Source organism: Balaenoptera borealis (genome assembly GCF_965194805.1).
Source record: "Balaenoptera borealis genome assembly, chromosome: 19".
NCBI classification, from domain to species: domain Eukaryota; kingdom Metazoa; phylum Chordata; class Mammalia; order Artiodactyla; family Balaenopteridae; genus Balaenoptera; species Balaenoptera borealis.
The window spans coordinates 12,731,617-12,748,267 of NC_138878.1; the positions used below are offsets into that span (position 1 = coordinate 12,731,617).

The 16,651-nt window shown below is 38.9% G+C and overlaps 1 pseudogene across 1 annotated transcript; it reads right to left on the minus strand.

Moving 5' to 3' along the window:
- Positions 1-7,675: 7,675 nt before the first annotated feature.
- Positions 7,676-15,589, minus strand: LOC309617516 (TBC1 domain family member 14 pseudogene; annotated as a pseudogene). Its single transcript has one exon. The product of its transcript is annotated as a TBC1 domain family member 14 pseudogene (transcript).
- Positions 15,590-16,651: the final 1,062 nt, after the last annotated feature.

The following is a 16,651-nucleotide window of genomic DNA, read 5'->3' on the forward strand; positions in this document are numbered from 1 at the left end:
GAGACAGACCAATATAAATATCCAACGTGAAGATAAGAGAAAAAAGACTGATCAGAAGTGAACAGATGGGAACTATACTCAGTATTTTGTATAAGGGAAAAGAATCTGATAAAGAATAATATACATACATATATATGTGTATATATATCTGAATCACTGTGCTGTACACCTGAAACTAACATGACATTGTAAATCAACTATACTCCAATTTAAAAAAAAAAGTGAACAGAGCCTCAGTGACACATGGAACAATATCAAGATATCTAATATACACCTAATTTGAGTGCCAGAAGAAGAGGCAGAAAGAGAGGGGCAAAACAATAATAAGAATATGAAGAGACAATGAAAATTTACTAAATGAGGTGAAAGGCATAAATTTACAGAATGCAACGAAAAGCAGGGCAAATACAAAGAAAATGACAGCGAGGCTTGAGATTGTAGTCAAACTGTTTGAAAACCAAGATTAAGAGAAAATATTGAATGCATCTAGGGTAAAATGACATATTACTTATAGAACAGAACAGTATGAATTAGCATCCATTTTTCTCATAAACAGCAGAGGCCAGAAACCAAAGGAATGATGTCTTTAAAGTATTGAGAGAAAAAAAAAACCCAAACCAAACCCTTGTTAAACCTTCATTCTCTCTTCAGCAAAAATATCTTTTGAGAATGAAGGTCAAATAAAGCATGTTTTATTTATTTATTTTTTTTGGCTGCGCCACATAGCGTATGGGTTCTTAGTTCCCTGACCAGGGATTGAACCCGTGCCCCCTGCAGGGGAAGTGCAGAGTTTTAACCACTGGACCACCAGGGAAGTCCCCAAATAACGCATGTTTTAGATAAGTAAAAACTTAGAGAATTTTCTGCCTGCAGGTCTTCACTATAAGGAATGCTGAAGGAAGTTCTGAAATACCTAGGCACCTTTCTTGAAAATCAATCAACCTAATGTGCATTATTCTATTCCTGGACTCACTGTTCTGCTGATTTATATGGCTATCCCTTATGGTGCTACCATATACTGTTTTGAAATTAGGTATAATAATTCTCTAAGTCTGTAATACTTAATATCTAGTAGTGTCCCTCTTTTATTTTATTTATTATTAGTCATCCATTTTATACACATCAGTGTATACATGTCAATCCCTCTCTCCCAATTCATCACACCATCACCCCCACCCGCCGCTGCTTTACCCCCTTGGTGTCCATACGTTTGTTCTCTACATCTGTGTCTCAATTTCTGCCCTGCAAACCGGTTCATCTGTACCATTTTTCTAGGTTCCACATATATGCGTTAATATATGATATTTGTTTTTCTCTTTCTGACTTACTTCACTCTGTGTGACAGTCTCTAGATCCATCCACATCTCTACAAATGACCCAATTTCATTCCTTTTTATGGCTGAGTAATATTCCATTGTATATATGTACCACATCTTCTTTCTCTATTTGTCTTTCGATGGGCATTTACGTTGCTTCCATGACCTGGCTATTGTAAATAGTGCTGCAATGAACACTGGGGTGCATGTGTCTTTTTGAATTATGGTTTTCTCTGGGTATATGCCCAGTAGTGGGATTGCTGGGTCATATGGTAATTCTATTTTTAGTTTTTTAAGGCACCTCCATACTGTTCTCCATAGTGGCTGTATCAATTGACATTCCCACCAACAGTGCAAGAGGGTTCCCTTTTCTCCACACCCTCTCCAGCATTTGTTGTTTGTAGATTTCCTGATGATGTCCATTCTAACTGGTGTGAGGTGATACCTCATTGTAGTTTTGATTTGCATTTCTCTAATAATTAGTGGTGTTGAGCAGCTTTTCATGTGCTTCTTGGCCATCTGTATGTCCTGTTCAGAGAAATGTCTATTTAGGTCTTCTGCCCATTTTTTGATTAGGTTGTTTTTTTAATATTGAGCTGCATGAGTTGTTTATATATTTTGGAGATTAATCCTTTGTCCATTGATTTGTTTGCAAATATTTTCTCCCATTCTGAGGGTTGTCTTTTCGTCTTGTCTGTAGTTTCCTTTGCTTTGCAAAAGCTTTTAAGTTTCGTTAGGTCCCGTTTATTCTTGTTTTTTTTTTAAATTTATTTATTTTTATTTATTTATGGCTGTGTTGGGTCCTTGCTTCTGTGCGAGGGCTTTCTCTAGTTGCGGTGAGCGGGGGCCACTCTTCATCGCGGTGCGTGGGCCTCTCACCATCGCGGCCTCTCCTGTTGCGGAGCACAGGCTCCAGACGCGCAGGCTCAGCAATTGTGGCTCACGGGCCCAGTCGCTCTGTGGCATGTGGGATCCTCACAGACCAGGGCCCGAACCTGTGTCCCCTGAATTGGCAGGCAGACTCCCAACCACTGCGCCACCAGGGAAGCCCTATTCTTGTTTTTATTTCTGTTACTCTAGGAGGTGGATCAAAAAGGATCTTGCTGGGATTTATGTCATAGAGTGTTCCGCCTATGTTTTCCTCTAAGAGTTTGATAGTGTCTGGCCTTACATTTAGGTCTCTAATCCATTTTGAGTTTATTTTTGTGTATGGTGTTAGGGAGTGTTCTAATTTCATACTTTTACATGTAGCTGTCCAGCTTTCCCAGCACCACTTATTGAAGAGACTGTCTTTTCTCCATTGTATATCCTTGCCTCCTTTGTCATAGATTAGTTGACCACAGGTGCGTGGGTTTATCTCTGGGCTTTCTATCCTGTTCCATTGATCTATGTTTCTGTTTTTGTGCCAGTAGCATATTGTCTTGATTACTGTAGCTTTGTAGTATAGTCTGAAGTCAGGGAGTCTGATTCCTCCAGCTCTGTTTTTTTTCCCTCAAGACTGCTTTGGTTATTTGGGGTCTTTTTTGTCTCCATACAAATTTTAAGATTTTTTGTTCTAATTCTGTAAATAATGCCATTGGTAATTTGATAGGGATTGCATTGAATCTGTAGATTGCTTTGGGTAGTATAGTCATTTTCACAATACTGATTCTTCCAATCCAAGAACATGATATATCTCTCCATCTGTTTGTATCATCTTTTTTTTTTTTCTAACATCTTTATTGGAGTATAATTGCTTTACAATGGTGTGTTAGTTTCTGCCTTATAACAAAGTGAATCAGTTATACATATACATATGTTCCCATATCTCTTCCCTCTTGCATCTCCCTCCCTCCCACCCTCCCTCACCCACCCCTCTAGGTGGTCACAAAGCACCGAGCTGATCTCCCTGTGCTATGCGGCTGCTTCTCACTAGCTATCTATTTTACGTTTGGTAGTGTATATATGTCCATGCTACTCTCTCACTTTGTCACAGCTTCCCCCTCCCCATATCCTCAAGTCCATTCTCTAGTAGGTCTGTGTCTTTATTCCCATCTTACCACTAGGTTCTTCATGACCTTTTTTTTTTTTTCCCTTAGATTCCATATATATGTGTTAGCATACTGTATTTGTTTTTCTCTTTCTGACTTACTTCACTCTGTATGACAGACTCTAACTCCATCCACCTCACTACAAATAACGAAATACAATTTCGTTTCTTTTTATGGCTGAGTAATATTCCATTGTATATATGTGCCACATCTTCTTTATCCATTCACCCGATGATGGACATTTAGGTTGTTTCCATGTCCTGGCTATTGTAAATAGTGCTGCAGTGAATATTGTGGTACATGTCTCTTTTTGAATTATGGTTTTCTCAGGGTATATGCCCAGCAGTGGGATTGCTGGGTCATACGGTAGTTCTATTTTTAGTTTTTAAAGAAACCTCCATACTGTTCTCCATAGTGGCTGTATCAATTTACATTCCCACCAACAGTGCAAGAATGTTCCCTTTTCTCCACACCCTCTCCAGCATTTATTGTTTCTAGATTTTTTGATGATGGCCATTCTGACCGGTGTGAGATGATATCTCATTGTAGTTTTGATTTGCATTTCTCTAATGATTAATGATGTTGAGCATTCTTTCATGTGTTTGTTGGCAATCTGTATATCTTCTTTGGAGAAATGTCTGTTTAGGTTTCTGCCCATTTTTGTATTGTTTTTTTTTTTTTTTTTTTTTTTTTTTAATATTGAGCTGCATGAGCTGCTTGTAAATTTTGGAGATTAATCCTTTGTCAGTTGCTTCATTTGCAAATATTTTCTCCCATTCTGAGGCTTGTCTTTTGGTCTTGTTTATGGTTTCCTTTGCTGTGCAAAAGCTTTTAAGTTTCATTAGGTCTCATTTGTTTATTTTTGTTTTTATTTCCACTTCTGTAGGAGCTGGGTCAAAAAGGATCTTGCTGTGATTTATGTCATAGAGTGTTCTGCCTATGTTTTCCTCTAAGAATTTTATAGTGTCTGGCCTTACATTTAGGTCTTTCATCCATTTTGAGTTTATTTTTGTGTATGGTGTTAGGGAGTGTTCTAATTTCATACTTTTACATGTCCAGTTTTCCCAGCACCACTTATTGAAGAGGCTGTCTTTTCTCCACTGTATATGCTTGCCTCTTTTATCAAAGATAAGCTGACAGAAAAAAAAGAAAAAAAAGAAAAAAAAAAAAAAGATAAGCTGACCATATGTGCGTGGGTTTATCTCTGGGCTTTCTATCCTGTTCCATTGGTCTATATTTCTGTTTTTGTGCCAGTACCATACTGTCTTGATTACTGTAGCTTTGTAATATAGGCTGAAGTCAGGGAGCCTGATTCCTCCAGCTCCATTTTTCGTTCTCAAGATTGCTTTAGCTATTTGGGGTCTTTTGTGTTTCCATACAAATTGTGAAATTTTTTGTTCTAGTTCTGTGAAAAATGCCAGTGTTAGTTTGATAGGGATTGCATTGAATCTGTAGATTGCTTTGGGTAGTATAGTCATTTTCACAATGTTGATTCTTCCAATCCAAGAACATGGTATATCTCTCCATCTATTTGTATCATCTTTAATTTGTTTCATCAGTGTCTTATAGTTTTCTGCATACAGGTCTTTTGTCTCCTTAGGTAGGTTTATTCCTAGGTATTTTATTCTTTATGTTGCACTGGTAAATGGGAGTGTTTCCTTAATTTCTCTTTCAGATTTTTCATCATTAGTGTATACGAATGCAAGAGATTTCTGTGCATTATTTTGTATCCTGCAACTTTACCAAATTCATTGATTAGCTCTTGTAGTTTTCTGGTGGCATCTTTATGATTCCCTATGTATAGTATCATGTCATCTACAAACAGTGACAGTTTTACTTCTTCTTTTCTAATTTGTAGTCCTTTTATTTCTTTTTCTTCTCTGATTGCCGTGGCTAGGGCTTCCAAAACTATGTTGAATAATAGTGGTGAGAGTGGACATCCTTGTCTTGTTCCTGATCTTAGAGAAAATGCTTTCAGTTTTTCACCATTGAGAATGAAGTTTGCTGTGGGTTTGTCATGTATGACCTTTATTATGTTGAGGTAGGTTCCCTCTGTGCCCACTTTCTGGAGAGTTTTTTATCATAAATGGGGATTGGATTTTGTCAACAGCTTTTTCTGCATCTATTGAGATGATCATATGGTTTTTAATTCTTCAATTTGTTAATATGGTGTATCACATTGATTGATTTTCATATATTGAAGAATCCCTGCATCTCTGGGATAAATCCCACTTGATCATGATGTATGATCCTTTTAGTGTGTTGTTGGATTCTGTTTGCTAGTATTTTGTTGAGGATTTTTGCGTCTATATTCATCAGTGATAATGGTCTGTAATTTTCTTTTTTTGTAGTATCTTTTTCTGGTTTTGGTATCTGGGTGATGGTGGCCTCATAGAATGAGTTTGGGAGTGTTCCTTCCTCTGCAATTTCTTAGCGTGTGGTCAGAAAAAATGCTTGATATGATATCAATTTTCTTAAATTTACTGAGGCTTGATTTATGACCCAAGATGTGATCTGTCCTGGAGAATGTTCCATGCGCACTTGAGAAGAAAGTGTAATCTGCTGTTTTTGGATGGAATGTCCTATAAATACCAATTAAATCTATCTGTTCTATTGTGTCATTGAAAGCCTGTGTTTCCTTATTAATTTTCTGTTTGGATGATCTGTCCATTGGTGTAAGTGAGGTGTTAAAGTCTCCCACTATTATTGTGTTACTGTCAATTTCCTCTTTTATAGCTGTTAGCAGTTGCCTTATGTATTGAGGTGCTCCTATGTTGGGTGCATATATATTTATAATTGTTATATCTTCCTCTTGGATTGATCCCTTGATCATTATGTAGTGTCCTTCCTTGTCTCTTGTAACATTCTTTACTTTAAAGTCTATTTTATCTGATATGAGTATAGCTACTCCAGCTTTCTTTTGATTTCCATTTGCATGGAATATCTTTTTCCATCCCCTCACTTTCAGTCTGTATGTGTCCCTAGGTCTAAAGTGGGTCTCGTGTAGACAGCATATATATGGGTCTTGTTTTTGTATACATTCAGTGAGCCTGTGTCTTTTGGTTGGAGCATTGAATCCATTCACTTTTAAGGTAATTATTGATATGTATGTTCCTATGACCATTTTCTTAATTGTTTTGTGTTTGTTTTTGTAGGTCCTTTTCTTCTCTTGTGTTTGCCACTTAGAGCAGTTCCTTTAGCATTTGTTGTCGAGCTGGTTTGGTGGTGCTGAATTCTCTTAGCTTTTGCTTGTCTGTAAAGCTTTTGATTTCTGCATCGAATCTGAATGAGATCTTTGCCAGGTAGAGTAATCTTGGTTGTAGGTTCTTCTCTTTCATCACTTTAAGTATATCATGCCACTCCCTTCTGGCTTGTAGAGTTTCTGCTGAGAAATCAGCTGTTAACCTTATGGGAGTTCCCTTGTATGTTATTTGTCATTTTTCCCTTGCTGCTTTCAATAATTTTTCTTTGTCTTTAATTTTTGCCAGTTTGATTACCATGTGTCTCATCATGTTTCTCCTTGGGTTTATCTGCACTTCCTGGACTTGGGTGGCTATTACCTTTCCCATGTTAGGGAAGTTTTCGACTATAATCCCTTCAAATATTTTCTTGGGTCCTTTCGCTCTCTCTTCTCCTTCTGGGACCACTATAATGCGAATGTTGTTGCATTTAATGTTGTCCCAGAGGTTTCTTAGGCTGTCTTCATTTCTTTTCATTCTTTTTTCTTTATTCTGTTCTGCAGCAGTGAATTCCAGCATCCTGTCTTCCAGGTCACTTATCCGTACTCTGCCTCAGTTATTCTGATATTGATTCCTTCTAGTGTATTTTTTATTTCATTATTGTATTGTTCATCTCTGTTTGTTCTTTAATTCTTTTTTTTTAAAATTAATTAATTAATTTATTTTTTTAGCTGTGCTGGGTCTTCGTTTCCGTGCGAGGGCTTTCTCTAGTTGCGGCGAGCGGGGCCCACTCTTCATTGCGGTGCGCGAGCCTCTCACTATTGCGGCCTCTCTTGCTGCGGAGCACAGGCTCCAGATGCGCAGGCTCAGTAGTTGTGGCTCACGGGCCCAGTTGCTCCGCGGCATGTGGGATCTTCCCAGACCAGGGCTCGAACCCGTGTCCCCTGCATTGGCAGGCAGATTCTCAACCACTGCGCCACCAGGGAAGCCCTGTTCTTTAATTCTTGTAGATATTTGTTAAACACTTTTTGCATCTTCTCGATCTTTGCCTTCATTCTTTTTCCGAGGTCCTGGATCATGTTCACTATCATTATTCTGAATTCTTTTTCTGGAACGTTGCCTGTCTTCATTTCATTTAGTTTTTTTGGGGGGGTTTTATCTTGTTCCTTCATCTGGTACATAGCCCTCTGCCTTTTCATCTTGTCTGTTTTTCTGTGAATGTGGTTTTTGTTCCACAGGCTGCAGGATTGTAGTTCTTCTTGCTTCTGCTGTCTGCCCTCTGGTGGATGAGGCTATCTAAGAGGCTTGTGCAGGTTTCCTGATGGGAGGGACTGGTGGTGGGTAGAGCTGGCTGTTGCTCTGGTGGGCAGAGCTCAGTAAAACTTTATCCACTTGTCTGCTGATGGGTGAGGCTGGGTTCCCTTCCTGTTAGTTGTTTGGCCTGAGGTGACCCAACACTGGAGCCTACCTGGGCTCTTTGGTGGGGCTAATGGCGGACTCTGGGAGGGCTCACGCCGAGGAGTACTTCCCAGAACTTCTGCTGCCAGTGTCCTTGTCCTCACGGTGAGCCACAGCCACCCTCCGCCTCTGCAGGAGACCTTCCAACACTAGCAGGTAGGTCTGGTTCGGTCTCCTCTGGGGTCACTGCTCCTTCCCCTCGGTCCCGATGCGCACACTACTTTGTGTGTGCCTTCCAAGAGTGGAGTCTCTGTTTCCCCCAGTCCTGTCAAAGTCCTGCAATTAAATCCTGCTAGTCTTCAAAGTCTGATACTCTAGGAATTTCTCCTCCTGTTGCCAGACCCCCAGGTTGGGAAGCCTGATGTGAGGCTCAGAACCTTCACTCCAGCAGGTGGACTTCTGTGGTATAAGTGTTCTCCAGTCTGTGAGTCACCCATCCATCAGTTATGGGTTCTGATTTTATTGTGATTGCACCCCTCCTACCGTCTCACTGTGGCTTCTCCTTTGTGTTTGGATGTGGGGTATCTTTTTTCGTGAGTTCCAGTGTCTTCCTGTCGATGATTGTTCAGTTCGTTGTGATTCTGGTGTTCTCGCAAGAGGGAGTGAAAGCATGTCCTTCTATTCCACCATCTAGATCCTTTCAGTATCACTCTTTTAGCTTTTTATGTTTCTCTAAGACATCTTTGTGATTGTTGGCACTTTCCCATGTAAGTTTTAGAATCAACTTGTCAATTTCTACAAAAACCTGTTTGGGAGTACACTGAATCTGTGTTAGACCAGTAAGTTGGTAATTATCTCAGTAAGAAATATGATTTTTTCAGTCATGTGGTATCTTCTTTCATTTATTTGTATCATCTTTAAATTCTCTCAGTAGTGTTTTGTAGTTTTTCTTGTATAGGTCTTGCAGAAATTTTGTTAAATTCGTCCCAGAGTAGTTCATATTTCTTGATAATATTGCAAATTTTGTTTTCCTTTAATTTTTTGCTAATTGCTAGTATTTAAGAATGCTTTTGATTTTTGTAGATTAATTTAAAATTCTGTGATCTTGCTAAAATTCACTTGGTTTACATTTACAAAAGTTTTATCTGTGATGTTTTACTTCTTTCTTTGCAATATGTATGTCTTCTATCTATCTATCTACCTTTATTGTATCATCTAGGACCTCCAATATGATGTTTAATAGAAGTGACGGTACATCTTTGCCTTATTCCTGATCTTGGGGATAAAATGTTCAGTCTGTCTCCATTAAGTATGATGAAAGCTACAGCTTTTTCATAGTTGTTCTTCATCAGGTTGAGGAAATTCCCTTTCATTCCCTATTTTGCTGAGAGTTTTCATCACTAAGAGATGTTGAATTCTGTTGAGTGGTTTTTCTGTATCAGTTGAGGTGATCATATGATTTTCTTCTTTAGTCCATTAATATGGAGAATTACATTGATTTTTAACTGTGAAACCTACTTTGCATAGCTGGAATGAACTCCATTATTATGTGTTATTATTACTATAGTTATTTTTATATTGCCAAGTCAGATTTCCTAATGTTTTGTTAAGAATGTTTATGTCTAATTTTGGGAGAATATTGTGGTTCTCTAATTTTCTTTTCCCCTGTAGTGGCTTTGTATGATTTTGGTATTGTTGGTCTCATAAAATGAGATGGAAAGTGTTTCTTCCTTTTTATTAAAAAAAAAAAAGTCTGTGAGGAGTTAATGCTATTTCTTCCTTAATTGTTTAATAATATTAACTGAGTGGAACATACAGAGTTCCCATATACCCTGTGTTTCCACATATGCACAGCCTCCTCACTGTCAACATCCTGCACCCAGAGTACATTTGCTTTGATTGATGAACCTACATTGACACATCATTAACACTCAAAGTCCATAGTTTACAGTTTGTGTTCACTCTTTTTTTTTTTTAAGTTCTTTTTGATGTGGACCGTTTTTAAAGTCTTTATTGAATTTGTTACAGTATTGCTTCTATTTTATGTTTTGGTTTTTTGGCCACGAGGCATGTGGGATCTTAGCTTCCTGACCAGGGATCAAAATCCACACCCCCTGCATTGGAAGGTGAAGTCTTAACCATTGGACTGCCAGGGAAGTCCTTGTGTTCACTCTTGATGTTTTGTATTTCATGGGTTTTGACACAAGGATAATGACATGTATTCACCATTTCAGTATCATACAGAATAGTTTCACTGCCCTAAAAATCCTCTGTGCTCTGCTGATTCATCCCTCTCACCCCATCCCCCAACCTCTGGCAACTTCTGATCTTCTTATTGTCTTCATAGTTTTACCTCTGCAGAATATCATATGGTTGAAATCATATAGTATGTAGCCTTTTCACACTGGTTTCTTTCACTTAGTAATATGCATTTAAGGTTTCAACATGAGCTGTCATGCTATGAAAAGACATTTGATTTAGCCTTGAATAAAATTTCATTGTATTGATGTACCACAGTTCATCTGTCCACCTGCTGAAGGGCATCTTGCTTGCTTCCAAGTTTTGGCAATTGTGAATCAAGCTGCTATGAGCATCCATGTGCAGGTTTTTGTGTGGATGTGAGTTTTCAGTTCCTTTGGGTAAATATCAAGGAGCACAATTGCTGGGTCTTATGGTAAGAGTTATTTTAGTTTTGTAAAAAGAAAAACTGCCAAAGTATCTTCCAAAGTTGCTGTACAATTTTGCATTTCTACCAGCAACGAATGAAAGTTCCTGTTGCTCCACATCTACACCAGCATTTGGTATTATTAATGTTTTGGATTTTTGGCATTCTTATAGGTGTATAGTGATTTCTAATTGTTTTCATTTGCAATTCCCTAATACATTATGATGTTGAACATCTTCTCATATGCTTTTATGCCATCGTTTATTTTCTTTGGTGAGATACCTGTTAAGATCTTTTGCCGGTCTATTAATGGGTTCCTTTTTTTATTGTTGAGTTTTAAGAGTTATGTTCAACAACTGTCTCTGTTTGGTTTTGATAGATTGTCTTGGGGGGAGAACACTTTTTGTACTAGTGAGCTCTGAGTAAGTTCAATAATGACAGCCTTACATGTGAAGTCTTTCGTGTCCAATAATGACCCTTCTCTGGGAACTCCAACTTCTTGGACTGCCAGACTTGGCTGTGGCTGTTGTTTTTCAAGATTCCTGTGTACCTGGGGATGGGCAGATCAGCACAGGGAAATTAAAATGCCACAAAGCTCATTGTTCTTACTGAGATTCAGCTCTTTTCCTTGAATAATCATTGCCTAGATTGCTGCAAGTCTTTGGTTAATTTCTAGCGTTTTGAGAAAGTTGATTTTGACAGTTTTTGCTAGTGTTCTCATTGCTTTTATGGAGGGAAGTGTTTCCAGAGCTTTTTACTCTGAGATTTTCAATGATGTCCACTGTCCTTTTGTGAGCAATAACTTAAATTTGTAAGTTAGTGTTGTGAGACCTGGAAGAAATTCCTTGCCTGTAGAACAGGAGGACAAGAGCTCAAGTAAATGACCAGGGAAAGTAATATGCTATATGCATATAATGTCAGTTTATAATATATTTTATAGGTGCTGGATCTAGATGAGTCAAATTTTACTTGGTGAATAGTGAGTAGTTAAATCTCATCACCATATAACATGTAATGGTTTGTATCCTTTAAAATGAAATGAGGAATTACTATTTTTTTTGCAGGGGGGTCACAACATAAAATGTATTTCCTTTTGCAAGTCAGGGTGAAAAAACTTTAAAAGACACTATTCTAGGACAGTGTTTTCCAAACTTCCCTTTAGCCTGAAATCATAAGAATCTAACTTGGGGGCCTAAAATAGATAAGGTAGAAGCTGAAGACTCTGGTCCCATGTGATCCTCTCCTAACACCCCCTCCCCAGGGGTCACGGGCCCCAGGCCTGGGAATCTGCAAGGTCAGGGTTCACAGTCAAGTTACAGCACAGGTGCACCAACAGGGGTGCAGAGGGACAGCCTATGCAGGAGTTGAGTGTTCATGTTGTGGAGAAATCATTTGTTGGTTAAATTAAGGTGGCCTTTAAGGCAGGCCCCAAACACTCCCACCCGGGACAGCTAGACAGGCCAGCCCAGCTCCCCCACCGGCAACCACTTCATGGCCTGATGTCTGTACTATTCCACAGTGACACCAGCGCTTGTGGCCTCAGCTATGAGCTCTCACCTCCAAACCCTTGTTCCCAGCGAGAATTCAGCGGTGTCGGAACAGTCTCAGGGTTTGGGACGGAAGCAACAAACGCTGAGAGTCCCAAAGGCTTGCTCCCAAGATTTGTCTACGGTGCAGACAAATCGGCTTTATTTAAGGGACTGAGCCTCGTTTCAGATGACATTCGGACTTTACCTTCTAGAAGTAAGCCTTTTGTCTCCAATCAATTAGGTAGATGTTTGGAGTTAAGTTGTTTTTCTTGAAATGAGCAAATAATTTTGGCAAATTTTCTTCAACAAATACCTCAAACACAGCAGAATAAGTCAACATAAGGCCGTGGTCCACTTGGAAAAAAGCCATTTGACAGGGTTTATTCAGAAGATTAGAAAAAGCAATGAAGGCATCTACAGTATCTAAGTTCAAGATCAACACGGCTGCTATGAAGGCCATGCCCTGAACATAACCCACATGCGGTCAGTAACAAGTGTAAGCTCCCAAAATGCTGTGCAACATGTTGTGATATGGGCCACCTTGCTGGAAAATGCAGAGATTAGGGAATGTTCTGGAAATGTCTAGTTTAATAAACTCCAGACTGGCTTCTCTGTCTGCTGCTGAAAAACCAGCATCTTCATTCTCCACTTCAGAGCCTCCCGTGCTAAAGGACCACCACTGCTCCTTGGCTTGGGCAAGACAGATACCAAAGAGCTCCTGGGTGATGTTTAACTCGTTGCCAATGGCTAAGCTCCAGACTTTGCCTCTCACACTGGGAGGGATTCCCTGCCACCATAAATCTCGAACTTTCCTAGAGTACCGCATTGTTTCCCGGTTAGGCAAAATCTCTTTATTCCAAGTGAGGACGGCATTTCCAATACTTTATTCTAATCTGCATCTTTCTTCCAGCTGCTTTTTCCTTCTCTGGGCTTCTTTCAACTCTCATTTTTTGGCCTGAACCACCATTTCTTCATACTGTTGCCTGTGTTTCTGAGCTTCTTCAGCTGGCTTTGCTGAGAGATTTGCTGGTCTGTCTTCCAGGATGAGTGTGGTGGTGGAGAGAGGCTCAAAGTCAATATTCTTCCTCACATTCTGCTTTGGTGAGGGTGGCCAGCTAGGTCGTCCAGGCTTGTTTGTTTTCATATTCCAAGAACGCCGAGGGGCTCAGAGGCGCGCGGCCGGCGGCTCCAGGCCCGAGCCAGTGAGCGAGTGGGGCTCCATGGCGGGACCTTGGGCTTGGCTCCGGCGGCCGGGTGGGGCGAGGAATTACTATTTAAATCATAATCTAATATCCTCTTCCACCTGAAACTTTTTGCCATCTGAAATATCTTTTGATAGAAAAGGTATGTTTCTTGTTTCTTTCTTTTCCCTGAATATTTTAAAAATAGTGTTATATTTAAGATTACTATCAGGTTTTCATTTGAATTTCCTGAATGTATATAGCAGGGACTTTTGATTCTTTATTACTAGATATTTTTTTTCTCTCTAGTTGTTGCTGCTTATGGTGTATTATGGGGAGAGAAGAGGGGAGGATTGATTTGTGAAAGATAGGTTGTCGTGGCTAGACAAGTCATGTGTAGGTCAAGTTGTTTGTGAGTGACCTGCTAATGTTGTAGAAAGATTTCATTGTAGTTTTTTTTTTTTTTTTAAATGCTACATTTGCGCTTTTTTTTTTTTTTTTTAATTTATTTATTTATTTTCGGCTGTGTTGGGTCTTCGTTTCTGTGCAAGGGCCTTCTCTAGTTGCGGCGAGCGGGGGCTACTCTTCATTGCGGTGCGCGGGCCTCTCACTGTCGCGGCCTCTCCCGTTGCGGAGCACAGGCTCCAGACGCGCAGGCTCAGTAGTTGTGGCTCACGGGCCTAGCCGCTCCGCGGCATGTGGGATCTTCCCGGACCGGGGCACGAACCCGTGTCCCCTGCATTGGCAGGTGGATTCCTAACCACTGCGCCACCAGGGAAGCCCCATTGTAGTTTTATATTTTATTGAATTTAATTATACACACAGGGCAAATGAAAGGTGTAATGCAGTTGGTTTTGTGGTGTTTCATTCAATGTGATGGACATTTTATAAGTACACTGAAAATAGTGGGGAGAGGATTTTAAATCTGTCTACTTTTTATCATCTGAATTTTACACAGAGCTACGGTATAGTTAATCATTTAAAATTCTAGATTTGTTTTGCTCTGTTGAATTTGATTGAGTTATATTTGAGATTTAAAAGTTAGAATGGGGCTTCCCTGGTGGCACAGTGGTTAAGAATCCGCCTGCAAATGCAGGAGACACGGGTTCAAGCCCTGGCCTGGGAAGATCCCTTATGCCATGGAGCGTGTATATATATATATATATATATCCAGATCAAGATATAAAACATTTTCAGGGATTTCCCTGGCTTTCCAGTGGTTAAGAATCCACGCTTCCAATGCAGGGGGCGTGCCCTGGTTGGGAAACTAAGATCCCACATGCCACCATATTTGCAAATGAAGCAGCTGACAAGGGCTTAATTTCCAAAATATACAAACAGCTCATACAGCTCAATAACAAAAAAACAAACAACCCAATCAAAAAATGGGCAGAAGACCTAAATAGACATTTCTCCAAAGAAGACATACAGATGGCCAACAGGCATATGAAAAAATGCTCAACATTGCTAATTATTAGAAAATGCAAATCAAAACTACAGTGAGGTGTCTATCACCTCACACCTGCCAGAATGGCCATCATCAAAAAATCTACAAAGAATGAATGCTGGAGAGGGTGTGAGGAAGAGGGAACCCTCCTACACTGTTGGTGGGAATGTAAATTGGTGCAGCCACTATGGAGAACAGTATGGAAGTTCCTTGAAAAACTAAAAATAGAGGTACCATATGATCCAGCAATCCCACTCCTGGGGCATATATCCGGAGAAAACCATACTTAGAAAAGATACATGCACCGCAGTATTCATTGCAGCACTATTTACAATAACCAATACATGGAAGCAACCTAAGTATCCATCAACAGATGAATGGATAAAGAAGATGTGGTATATATGTACAATGGAATATTACTCAGCCATAAAAAACCAAAATAATGCCATTTACAGCAACATGGATGGTTGTAAAGATATCACACTACGTGAAGTGAGTCAGAGAAAGACAAATAGCATATGATATCACTTATATGTGGAATCTTAAAAAATGATACAAATGAGCTTATTTACAAAACAGAAACAGACTCACAGACAGAAAACAAACTTATGGTTATCAAGTGGGAAAGCGGGAAGAGGTATAAATTAGGAGTTGGGAATTAACAGATACATGCTGCTATATATAAAACAGATAAACAAGGACCTATACTATAGAGTAAGGGAACTATATTCAATGTCTTATAACAACCTGTAATGGAAAAGAATCTGAAAAAGAATATATATGTATATATAAAGAATATATATATATAAAGAATATGTATATATGTGAAGAATATATATATGTAAAGAATATATTTATATATAAAGAATATATATATATAACTGAATCACTTTGCTGTGAAACTAACACAGTATTGTATATCAACTATACTTCAATTAAAAAAAGACCTGTAGTACCAAGAAACCAGGAAAAAAATTTTTTCAACTACTGTATATTTACTTCATATAAATGTCTTGTGAACATTTTACATCATGAGTTTAAATTTTCTGTTCTGTGGAGATATTTTTACACTTTAAAAATTATTTTAAACATATTAAACATGGTTATTACATAATCTGTGTTTGATAATTCCAAAAAATGAACTCGTAGGTTTGTTTTTGCTGGTTTCTTCCATAGTGCATAGTTTGTTCCACCAGATAACATTTGTGTTTATTGCAATCTGGCTTTTTTCAGTGTGACTAGTCGCATACAACTAAAAAAAAATTTTTTTTTATTGGAGTATAATTGCTTTACAATGTTGTGTTAGCTTCTGCTGTACAATGCAGTGAATCAACTATATGTATACCTATATTCCCTCCCTCTTTGACCTCCCTCTCCCCACCCCATCCCACCCAACTAGGTCGTCACAGAGCACCGGGCTGAGCTTCTTGTGCTTTATAGCTTGTTCCCACTAGCTAGCTATTTCACGCATGGTAGTGTATATATGCCCATCCTAATCTCCCAATTCATCCGACCATCCCCTTCCCACCCCGTGTCCACATGTCTGTTCTCTATGTCTACGTCTACCTCTCTATTCCTGCCCTGCAGATAGGTTCATCTGTACCATTTTTCTAGATTCCACATATATGCGTTAATATATGATATTTGTTTTTCACTTTCTGGCTTACTTCACTCTGTATGACAGACTCTAGATCCATCCATATCTCTACAAATGACCCAATTTCATTTCTTTTTATGGCTGAGTAATATTCCATTGTATATATGTACCACACCTTTATTTATTTATTTATTTATTTAACATCTTTATTGGAGTATAATTGCTTTCCAATGGTGTGTTAGTTTCTGCTTTATAACAAAGTGAATCAGTTATACATATACATATGTTCCCATATCTCTTCCCTCTTGC